The sequence below is a fragment of the Anabrus simplex genome, chromosome 1 (genome assembly GCF_040414725.1).
Source record: "Anabrus simplex isolate iqAnaSimp1 chromosome 1, ASM4041472v1, whole genome shotgun sequence".
In the NCBI taxonomy this organism is placed as follows: domain Eukaryota; kingdom Metazoa; phylum Arthropoda; class Insecta; order Orthoptera; family Tettigoniidae; genus Anabrus; species Anabrus simplex.
The window spans coordinates 1,373,097,838-1,373,110,420 of NC_090265.1; the positions used below are offsets into that span (position 1 = coordinate 1,373,097,838).

Here is a 12,583-nt window from a genome sequence, read left to right on the forward strand (position 1 = left end):
ACATCACATTATGTGTACCATAGTTTACAATACATGCCTGTATCTGTTCTGTGGCTGGAATCAATGCCAGGAAAAAACTTGCGTGCCAATACGTCCTTGGCTGATCGCACGCAGTCTGATGCGGCAGGCAAAAGCCCAAATGCGTTTTATTGATAACTCAAAAAGTGACTGTCTGATTTTGAAAATACTTACATATTTGAACTTGTACCCAGTTGTACTTTTAGGCCAGCTGTATATACTGGTAACGTTCCATTTAAAAATATGGAGTTAGTATCAATATCTAGGTTATTAACCCCCACATGAGAATAGGTAGCACATTATTTTACAAGCCCCTAGGTATCATTTACGAATATGAAAACAGAATACCGATATCTGTAATTGTTTAGATGTTATTTCCTTATAACATCTTAGGTGAATGCCCCTGTATATAAGAAAACATAAAAGTCGAATAATACTGCCTTTAAAAATTCCCCACCTAATTATTACATTGTCAGATAAAGCTTCGCCTACTCCAATTCTCTGAGATCTATTTTCTATAAATACAGAAACCCATTCAGTCACTCTTTTGTCTAGTCCAATTGCACTCATTTTCACCAGTAGTTTCCCATGATCCACCCCATCAAATGCCTTAGACAGGTCAATCAGAATACAATCCATTTGACCTCCTGAATCGAAGATACTTGCTATATCTTGCTGGAATCCTACAAGTTGAGCTTCAGTGCAATAACCTTTTCTAAACCCGAACTGCCTTCTATCGAACCAGTTATTAATTTCGCAAACATGTCTAATATAATCAGAAATAAGGTTTTTCCAAAGCTTACATGCAATGCATGTCAAACTGACTGGTCTGAAAATTTCCGCTTTATGTATATCACTCTTTCCTTTATACACAGGTGCTACTATGGAAACTCTCCATTCATTTAGTATAGCACCTTCATGCAAACAATAATCAAATAAGTACTCCAGATATGGTACTATATCCCAACCCATTGTCTTTAGTATATCTTCCGAAATCTTATCAATTCCGGCTGCTTTTGAAGTTTTCAATTTTTGTATCTTATTGTGAATGTCGTTGTTATTATAGGCAAATTTTAATACTTCTTGAGTATTATTCACCTCACCTATCCTTACAACCAACAATCTTTACATACTGCTGACTGAATACTTCTGCCTTTTAAAGATATCGCATACACACTCCCCTTCTTCATCTATGATTCCTGGAATGTCCTTGGAAAGTGTTTCCGTCTTAAAGTACCTGTACATACCCTTCCATTTTTCACTAAAGTTTGTATGACTACAAATTATGCTTGCCATCATGTTATCTTAGCTGACTTCTTTGATAGATTCAATTTAATAGTAAGTTCCTTCAATTTCCCCTCACTTCTACAGTCATTTCTAACTCTATTTATGTCCAACCTTCACCACCTTCTAAGTCTCTTTACTTCTCTGTCATAATATAGCGGATCTTCACCATTCGTTACCACATTTAAAGGTACAAAACTGTTTTCAAATTTCTCAACACTTGCTTTAAACCCATCTCAAAGTCTGTTTTCAAGTTTATTTACTATTTTCCACCGATTATAGTAAGATTACCTTTTAAAAACTTCTTCATGCCTGTTTTATGAGCCATATGGTACTGCCCAATAGTTCTACTTTTAAAACCTTCTTACCTATCACATTTATAAAAATTAAATTTCGTATGGATTTTAGTGCCTGGAGTATCTGAGGACAAGTTCGGTTCACTAGATCCAGTTGTTTAAATTTGAATTCCGTAGGCGACCTGCGCGTCGTGATGAGGATGAAATGATGATAAAGACGACAAACACACCCAGCCCCAATGCCAGCGAAATTAACCAATTATGGTTAAAATTCCCGACCCTGCCGGGAATCGAAACCGGGGCCCCCGAGACTAGAGGATGGCACGCAAACCATTTAGCCATAGAGCGGACATCACATTAATTTTTAACTACGACAAAAACAGCTTCGTGATCACTAATACCATCTATTTCCCCTCTAGTTGGTTCCATCACTTTCTGAATCAGCTGTCCTTCCCATTTTAACTTATTTGCCATTTGTTGGTCATGCTTCCTGTCGTTTGCATTACCTTCCCAGTTGGCATTTTGTATATTAAGATCACCCGCTACAGTCACGTTGCTTTCCATAACGTTTCCCACTTAGCTGATTATCTTATCAGATAATTCCGAGTCAGTGTCAGCGCTACCCTTTCCCCGTCTGTACACTCCAAAGATACTAAATTGCCTATTATCTTTAGAGATGAGCCTTACACCTAGAATTTCATGTTTGTCATCTTTAACTTTTTCTATCTTACAAATTCTTCTTTCAACAGAATGAATACGCCGCCTTTTACCATTCCTATCCTGTCTCTACGATACACTAAATTACTTAATTCTATTCCTTTCTTTACAATACTTCTACAGTTCAACACTAACCTTTTTATGTCATCCCTACTTGACTTCCAGATCCATGTACCCTTATCACCGCTCCCTAGACCAATGTACCTCCCTACAACGCTTCTAAACAAATTTCCTGACTTATACGTACAACTGCAGTTTAAGTGAAGGCCATCTGGGCGCGGATCCCTACCTTCTACCCACTCATTAGGACCAAGAAATCGCATTCCCAGTTTCCCACATACCCACTCCGTAGTCTCATTTAAATCCCCAATCACCTTCCAGTCAGTATCCCTCCTACACAGTATTCCACATATAACAATCTCCGCTTTCTTAAACATTACCCGTGCTGCATTTACCAGATTCCGCACATTCCCAACTATGTTGGTATTTATACCTGCTTGCCTTACGTTGTTGCAACCAACGTGAAATACTACCACCTTCTCCTTTCCCTCCTCCCTCTCTTCTACTTTCCTTAACATCTGCTTTAACCGAATTCCTGGATAACACTCTACCCTGGTTCCCTTCGTTTAACAATTCATTAATTAGCCCATTTGAGATGTTTCAGCGCAATAACCTGATAGACATTATTGATCGTGATAATCACAACACCGGTATTGCCGTTTCTTGCTTCAAGAACAACCACAAACAGTTGTCTTATTGTTTATTGTGGTGAATTCTCGTGCCGCTTATTTTTGTGGACATTACGGCTTGTTTTCAACACTTAGTATCGCTTTTCAGTCGGTCATAATGGCTCTTTGGCCTGAAAAAACGTGCCATGGGCAGTGACATTAGTGGAGGATGGGCGCAGTATACGTGCTGCGTAGCCGATGTTATATGAACGTCTTGTTATAACGTGTAAAGAACTCTTAAAATGTGCAGAGAGGACAATATCTACACCAGTAGGTCTGGTTCTAGTCGTAGAAGAAGCACTACCGAGCGCATTATTATTATTATTATTATTATTATTATTATTATTATTATTATTATTATTATTGTACCAGGCGGTACACCTCCACGCCGTTAATTTAAAATGTGCGCCAATTGAAACTCCTCTGCTGGAGGAAGTCTGAACTTTATTGACGGTATTAATTTTCTACTTTCTCAGAAGATGTCACCACGTGGAAAACTTTGAGTTTTTGAACTGTGTCATTTTTGATGTGTTTTTGTTTAGCTTGAAGTAAGAAGTGTGAACTTTCTCTTCTAGAGGACACTACTGAAGATCAACAACGGTGCACTCTAGTGCGAAATGAAAGAACTGTTTTTTGGAGAAAATTTAATTTCAAGAGTTTGTGCTTTGTTAAATTTCTTTCAGTCATTGTTTAAGTTGGCAATATTCACCCCTTCTTTCCCCTTGTGTTGAACCTAACCAATCCCGAATTTCTTAAATTAATTTCTATCCAATCAGATGTATCTTCCCCCAACTTGAATATGTTACTGTGTCCTACCCAATAAAGTGTTTGTGGGAGGGTGTTTTCATTCCCCTAACGCCTAGAAACTTCCGCGAGAGTATTTAAACTGCTGATTTTTGGGTCTCTCGGCCACTTCTGTTCCATCTTTCAGTGCGTAAGGTACACAGCAGGGGGCGGGAAGCGCCTCTTTCTTCTCCAGCCGTTCAACACTAGGTAATGGCCAATTAATAACTTCTTTCGTTGCTAGCTTAGCAGTTTAACTCTCGGGGCGGGTTCTAGGACTTCCACCATGTAACTTTCCTTTAAAATGTAAAAACAACTGGTATCTATTCTATCTTTCAAACTACATATCGGGATAGAGAGTGCTTAACCCTCTCGAGCTCCCACTCACATCGTCTTGAGGTGAACTTATTTTTCTCAACCAATTCTTCCGTAATGTATTGTAAATTGTTATTTTCTTAAGTCACCTCTGTAGTATGGGATTAGCCCTTGTATTAACGGCCTAGTGCCAAGTAGGTCTTAAACAAAGTGTATTAGGAGTGCAAGTTCGCCTCCCCTCAAATTGTATTTTAGAGGTCATGTATTAACCTTCTTGTCATTTAATAGACCTCAGTAGGTTGGGTATTTTACCCCTGTGTATATGTCCTTTGAGGACAGCTTAAAGGTGGAGTTTGGTGTGGCCTGGGAGAGGCTTAAATTTGAGAGCGAGTGGCTCTTTTGAAAATTGTATGTTGTATGCCTCGAGGAGGCTTTTCAGTGTAATTTGGAGCAAGGGCTCCTAGGTATGAATGGGGTTTTCTGCCCCTCTGTTAAAATTGTGTTTGGGGTAAAACTGAGCTGATTGCCCAAGAATTATGTTTCTGACTTTTGAAGCCCCAAATGGGGTACCTATGTAAATGTATTTTTCAATCGTGTTTCGGCTACTAAGTACCTGTTCTATTTGTTGTTACCTAATTTTGAAAAGAAAATATAACCTTGTTAAATTTTAAAATTAATTTCACTTTAGTAGCTTGAGACCTATTCACCACCCAGCACCTTCTTTCATGCATAACTACCACAAAAACACGGTAACAAGTGGTAGCAGAGCGTGGTTGAATGGGTCTCAATTTAGCCCCTTTTGACGGCTACACATTGTTTTGATCCGAACTCTAACCGTTTTCTCAGTTGCTGGAATTTTTTTGACTTTTTCAAAATTGTTCTGTCATCATGCCCGGCCCTCGCGATGTTCTCCTTCTTAACTATTTGCGCAAGGAGGAGTTGATCTATGAATTAACTATCAGAAATGTGCAATCTGGAGGCACGGTTGCAGTAGACACTAACAAGCTTAGAGAGTCCCTTGATTTGCCCATTTCCATCCCCAATTTGGGAGAGAAAGAAATTGACGACTCTCTTTCCACGATCACGGAGAATATTACTGGGCTAGCTTCTGTAGTTAGTTTTTTTGATGAAAATGATCCGTCTCCTAATCAAATTAAGCGTGTGCAAGGCAGGCTATATCAATTTTCGAATAGGGTTAACGATCTGTTGTCTCTAAAACTGAATGACGTTCAGAGGAAGGAAGCTAGTACGCTCCTGGAAAATATTTCCGAATTATCTAGTAAGGTCACTCAATTGTTAACTGGGGAAGTTCCTCCCAAAACTGACCAACCCGCCACGATGAATGTAGGTAGCGAGGGAGAACCTCCTAAGGGAGAAGTAAATAGGAAAACCATCGCTGCTCAAACTATCTCTGCCCCATTGGACAACGAGTCTGAACGCCGTGCATCGTTGAGTAACATCCGTTCTGAATTAACTTCTTTGCCCCTGAAACCTCTACCTACTATGTCACCCGGGTTCAGCAGTTTGCCTCATCCATTAGCTATGTTGCTCAGAGGCATCTCTAAGTTTTCTGTTAATACCACTAGTGACGTTATTTCGTTCTTAAGGTTTTTAGTTGAATTTCAGGATCACGCCCTTGTGTTTTCTCTTTCTCCTTGTCAGATTTTGCAAATTATCTATCCGTATGCTATAGGTATTCTCTCAGACAAAATAGTTAGAGCCATTGCCGAGCAATCAACAATTGAGGATTTCCATGCCCATTTGCTAGCTAACTTCATCCCGGCTAGGGCCAGGTCCTCCCTTATTCAGAAATACTATTATCGGGTACAGCGCTTGGATGAAAACCTGGCAGACTTCATCCAAGATATTAAGTTTTATACTAGGGTGTTTGCTCTCCACTTCCCTGAGGATCAGATCGTGCAAGCTATTGTTGAAGGGATCTCACCACCCTACAGGTCATATTTGTGTTTCGCGGCATGCCCGCAAACTTTCTCGGAACTTGAAGCATTGGCCGTCTCAGCGGAAGGGGTTAGATACGCCGATTCTTTGCGTGTCGCGAAAGAACCCCCGCCTTCCATTAGTAATACTCGGCCTCCACCTCGCCGATCAGTCACCCCTCGTAAATGTTATGCTTGCGGGTCGCCTGACCATCTGCGCAACAAGTGTCCACTGATCAAGTCAAGTGGGACAAGGAATGGAGCCGGGTCATCACAAGGCTGTTTTAAATGTGGGGCCTTCTCACATATCGCCAAGAATTGCCCAAACTCAAATAGCACCCCCTCCTGCTCAACTTCTGGTGCAAATTCCAGCTATGCCAATAATAAAAAGTGACTAGTGGCTTCGTCTGAGTCGACTAATCCATCTTCCCAAGACTCAGCCCCTAGTAAACAGGTTGTAAATGCAGAGAACGATCAGCCTTCAAATTCATCTTTTGAATGCCCTAAAGAATGTCTTAGGATTGCGGCGGATACCCCCGCACCTGTTCCTTTTCTTAAGATTGAGTTAAATAACGAGCCTATAACAGCTCTCGTAGATTCAGGCAGTGTTTGTTCGATTATTTCGGCTGAATGGTATTCTAAATTGAAATCGGTTTGTAAACTTCCTGACTATGTCTCTTCTCCTGTTCAATACGTTTCGGCTAATTCATCTCCATTAGAAATTCTAGGTTCCTTACTGGTCAAAATTCGTATTTTTAAGTTTACATGGAAAGTTAAATTGTTTGTGGCCAAGCAAATATCTTGCCCCATTATATTGGGAGCTGACTTTATTTCTCACACTGGTCTTGTGCTCGATCTCCAGTCTAGGTCGTGCTCATTCAAATTTGCTTCTAGTTATAAAATCCCACTATTAAAGTGTAATTCTGTGTCATGTTCTTCTATTTCGCCTACCCAGGATGAGATGTTGTTAGACCTTAGACATCTACCTGAGGAGCAGGCTGATAGTATTCGCAAACTGTGTCAGTCGTTTCCCGACGTGTTCTCTGATACTCTTGGTGTTACTGTCCTTATTGAATACAAAATTGAGGTCACGGATTCGATTCCTGTCCGTTTTCCACCTTATAGGCTATCTCCACCTAAAATGAAGGCTCTGAAAGAAATTATCGATCAGATGTTGAAGGATGGTATTATTAGGCCCTCTAAGTCGGCGTATTCATCGCCTATTTTTCTAGTCCCGAAACCCCAAGGAGGCTTCAGGCCTGTCATTGATTACAGGGCTCTCAATCGGAAGGTGGTGTTGCTATCTGTGCCCCTTCCTGACCTTCATTCTTGTTTTTCATGGTTTCGTAAGGCCAAGTTCTTCACCATCTTGGACTTAAATCAGGCCTATAATCAAATTCCCCTTGCCGAAGAGTCTAAACACCTTACAGCGTTTGCCACGGACTGGAATTTATATGAATACAACCGCGTGCCTTTCGGGCTCCCTACGGGAGCAGCTGTACTCACTAGGCTACTAGATAGGGTCTTCTCCGACATCAAATTCGAGTACTTATATCACTACTTAGATGATGTCGTCGTATTTTCAGAGACTTTTGAAGAACATCTAGATCATCTGCGAGAAGTTCTCGATCGCCTTCGTAAGGCTGGGTTAACTGTTAAGTTGTCCAAGGTTGCCTTTGCTAAGCCCTCTATGTCATTCCTAGGGCATATTGTGTCACCCGATGGGGTAGCAGTCGACCATTCTAGAACACAGGCCATCCGTGATTTTAAACCTCCTAAGGACATTAAAGGTATCGCCAGGTTCATTGGTATGGTGAATTTCTTCAGGAAGTTTATTCCTAACTTCGCTAATAGAGCGGCGCCCTTAAACCTTCTTCGTAGGAAAGGCATCAAATTTGAGTGGGGACCTTCTCAACAAGCCGCTTTTGAAGACCTTAAATTAGCTCTCTGTAATGCCCCTGTTCTTGCTATGCCTGATTTCTCGAAGAAATTCATCGTCCAAACGGACGCGTCGTCGTCGGCGGTAGCTGCAGTCCTTCTCCAAGAGACTGAACTAGAGAGGCGCCCCATCGCCTATGCATCTAGGACTCTCTCGGCTCAAGAAGCAAAGTACTCCATATATGAGCTTGAAGGTTTGGCAGTCTTATTCGCCTTAGAAAAGTTCCGTCTCTATCTGGGACACGTCAAATTCGACCTGGAGACAGATAATCAAGCCTTAAGCTGGGTCTTAGGTAGACTGCGTCGTACTGGTCGTATAGCCCGTTGGGCCATCCGTATTTCTGCCTTCCAATTCGATGTCAGGCATATCAGAGGTACCGAGAATGTTGTGGCTGATGGACTCAGCCGTATGTTTTCTAACGACGTCGAGACCCAGGAACCGGCCGACAGTTCATCACCTCCCGAGTCCATACTCTCTGGTGTTAATGCCATCTTAACAGATGCTCCCATGCTTTTTAGGGATATTGAGAAATACCAACGTGAAGATCCGACGCTGGCTCCGATAATGGAAACCCTTTCTTCTGGGGAACATGTTGTCCCTTATGTTCTGAGGAATGGTGTTTTATGTTGCCCTTCGAGGCATGACAAGATGATGAAAGTCGTCGTTCCAGCTGTTCTGGTGCCTATGATCTTCAAGTACTACCATGAGACCCCATTAGGGGGGCATCTTGGAATCTTTAAAACCCGTGAAAAGATTCGTGAAATGTTCATCTGGAAAGGTATGGACGGTGAAATCCGTGAACTTGTAAAAGCTTGTAAATCATGTTTGCTGAGTAAACCCACCATGTCCACCAAGGTAGGCCTTTTGTCTTCGCATCAAGCGTCGCGCCCCATGGAACGCCTGTATATTGATTATGTAGGACCCTTCCCCCTGTCAAAGGGTAATGCCAACAAGTTCATCTTTGTGTGTGTAGATGGTTTTACCAGATTTTCTTGGTTATTTCCGACTAAGCTGGCTACCGCTCAGTCCACCATTACTTGCTTAAATTCTATTTTTGCTTCTTTTGGTCCGTGCCAATATATTGTATCTGATAATGCTAAGGCTTTTACATCTAATTTATTTCGTAAATTCTGTTTTGACTTGTCCATCTCTCATGTAACTACTTCTGTTTATTACCCTCAACCATCTCTGGCTGAACGGGTTAACCGTAATCTCAGGTCCGCACTTATTGCCTATCATCATGAAGATCATTCCAGGTGGGACACGTCCCTGCATTGGATAGCTTTTGCTTTGAATTCGGCGGTTCATGAATCACACAAATTTACTCCAGCTTCTTTGATGTTCAAATTTGTTCCCAACACGCCGCTCTCGAACCTCTGGTCTCTGAGACAATAGATCCGGACAACATTAAAGATCTTTGGAAGAAGGCTAAAGCCAATCTTAAAGTGTCTCATGAAAAGGTTAGGGAAAGGTATGATCGTGGACGGAGACCCACCACTTTGAAGGTAGGTGACCAGGTGATGGTCAAAAATTTTGTTCCCGCGGGCAAGCTTGCCCCCAGATTTCATGGGCCATGCATCATTCTCGATTTTCTCACCCCGGTTACGTTGTTATTAAGCAATCCAGCCACCGAGAGGATATTTAGGGTTCACCTGTCCCAGGTGAAACCGGTGTAATTTCTGTGTTAACTTGCTTCATATTATTTTGAAAGGATATGAAGGTTATATTTTTTTTGAGTTTCACTTTTAAAGCATTCTGCCCCTTCTGTAATATTTTGGTTTTAGATGTAAGCCTTTTGTAAAACCTGCCCGATCCGTTAAACTGCTATCCTGTCCTTGCCACGGCCATTACCACGCTCCCGTCTCCTGCTTCACCTTATACAGTGGCTTAACTTATGCCATGGATATTTGCACGCCGCTGGCCCCTCAACCTCTCCACAAGCCTGTACCCTCAAAGAAGATGATAGTCCAACACAATTCTGCCGCCTAGCTTTAATGTTTCAGTGCCCCCGCAGCCGCGCGGCGCTGTGCCGCGGCTGGGTTCGAGGACGGGCCCCCTCGGCCCCAGCGAGGACGACATGTGCACGGCGAGCCGGAGCTCTCCTCCCGGCCTAGGCGGATGTGCGGCGCACGACCTGCTACATGCCCGCAGCCTGTATCTGTTCACCGCGGGCGCGGCGTACTTCAACACCTCTGCTCCCCTCATAGTGCGGGCGAGCGGTATCTCAGGGTACTTGAGGGGTCCGAGCGGTTTCCTTTGGACGCAAGCTGTAACGGCCGGTCTGGCCATCCAACTTAGCCTACATCAACTACATGGACAGTCACTATAAGCAATGACTACACTTGGGAAACCAACAAGCAATATTTGGTGGACGTTGCAAAATTCTTCATCACTTTTAAGTATTAAAAGTTTATCTTCAGAATTCAACTTCTACAACTTAAAGACTATACTTCACCTGCAACAACAAAATTTTGAAACTGATACAAACCAAATTAAGAAAATCTTATAAATTTTTTTTTGGCAATCAATCTCCTTATCTACATCAAACCTGGGACCTGGTTTTCAAACAAATTTCATATATCACCCCTGGTGGAACTTTTTTTGGGGGGGGGGGGAGGTCTGTACCAGGCGGTACACCTCCACGCCGTTAATTTAAAATGTGCGCCAATTGAAACTCCTCTGCTGGAGGAAGTCTGAACTTTATTGACGGTATTAATTTTCTACTTTCTCAGAAGATGTCACCACGTGGAAAACTTTGAGTTTTTGAACTGTGTCATTTTTGATGTGTTTTTGTTTAGCTTGAAGTAAGAAGTGTGAACTTTCTCTTCTAGAGGACACTACTGAAGATCAACAACGGTGCACTCTAGTGCGAAATGAAAGAACTGTTTTTTGGAGAAAATTTAATTTCAAGAGTTTGTGCTTTGTTAAATTTCTTTCAGTCATTGTTTAAGTTGGCAATATTCACCCCTTCTTTCCCCTTGTGTTGAACCTAACCAATCCCGAATTTCTTAAATTAATTTCTATCCAATCAGATGTATCTTCCCCCAACTTGAATATGTTACTGTGTCCTACCCAATAAAGTGTTTGTGGGAGGGTGTTTTCATTCCCCTAACGCCTAGAAACTTCCGCGAGAGTATTTAAACTGCTGATTTTTGGGTCTCTCGGCCACTTCTGTTCCATCTTTCAGTGCGTAAGGTACACAGCAGGGGGCGGGAAGCGCCTCTTTCTTCTCCAGCCGTTCAACACTAGGTAATGGCCAATTAATAACTTCTTTCGTTGCTAGCTTAGCAGTTTAACTCTCGGGGCGGGTTCTAGGACTTCCACCATGTAACTTTCCTTTAAAATGTAAAAACAACTGGTATCTATTCTATCTTTCAAACTACATATCGGGATAGAGAGTGCTTAACCCTCTCGAGCTCCCACTCACATCGTCTTGAGGTGAACTTATTTTTCTCAACCAATTCTTCCGTAATGTATTGTAAATTGTTATTTTCTTAAGTCACCTCTGTAGTATGGGATTAGCCCTTGTATTAACGGCCTAGTGCCAAGTAGGTCTTAAACAAAGTGTATTAGGAGTGCAAGTTCGCCTCCCCTCAAATTGTATTTTAGAGGTCATGTATTAACCTTCTTGTCATTTAATAGACCTCAGTAGGTTGGGTATTTTACCCCTGTGTATATGTCCTTTGAGGACAGCTTAAAGGTGGAGTTTGGTGTGGCCTGGGAGAGGCTTAAATTTGAGAGCGAGTGGCTCTTTTGAAAATTGTATGTTGTATGCCTCGAGGAGGCTTTTCAGTGTAATTTGGAGCAAGGGCTCCTAGGTATGAATGGGGTTTTCTGCCCCTCTGTTAAAATTGTGTTTGGGGTAAAACTGAGCTGATTGCCCAAGAATTATGTTTCTGACTTTTGAAGCCCCAAATGGGGTACCTATGTAAATGTATTTTTCAATCGTGTTTCGGCTACTAAGTACCTGTTCTATTTGTTGTTACCTAATTTTGAAAAGAAAATATAACCTTGTTAAATTTTAAAATTAATTTCACTTTAGTAGCTTGAGACCTATTCACCACCCAGCACCTTCTTTCATGCATAACTACCAGAAAAACACGGTAACAATTATTATTATTATTATTAGCGTATGGCGAGAAAATTATACACATAATATGCAATATATACACAATAACAAAAACAATTGATTCACTTTAGGCATTAGTGTTATCTGTTACATCTGAATGTCCAACTTTTCAATGCACTGTAGTGCTTCCGCTGGTGGAGATAGGAAGTCTTCCAATCTACCTGAATAAGCCCGAAATTGACACTCGCTTACAATGGGAAGGGAATAGGCTGACGGGGGGCTCCACAATCACATTCTGGAGATGGTACAAAGTTCCACTTGTAGAGAGAATCGCTGCTCCTTCCATGACCTGTCCTGATCCTGTTCAGTCTGGACCAAGTTGCACGTGTCAGTTTGGAACCATTTGCAATTCTTTCCCCTCTGAAGATGTCATGCAGGGGCAAGTCAGGAGAGTTATTCCAGCGGCCTTTCCACTCCTCCAAAGCATTGAAGATGGT

General features: G+C 41.9%; 1 protein-coding gene across 1 annotated transcript in view; it reads left to right on the plus strand.

Annotated features, from left to right (window-relative positions):
- Nucleotides 1-12,583, plus strand: part of LOC136859314 (prolyl 4-hydroxylase subunit alpha-1-like) — a 618,020-nt gene that overhangs the window by 128,523 nt on the left and 476,914 nt on the right. The gene's annotated exons all lie outside the window — the stretch shown is intronic.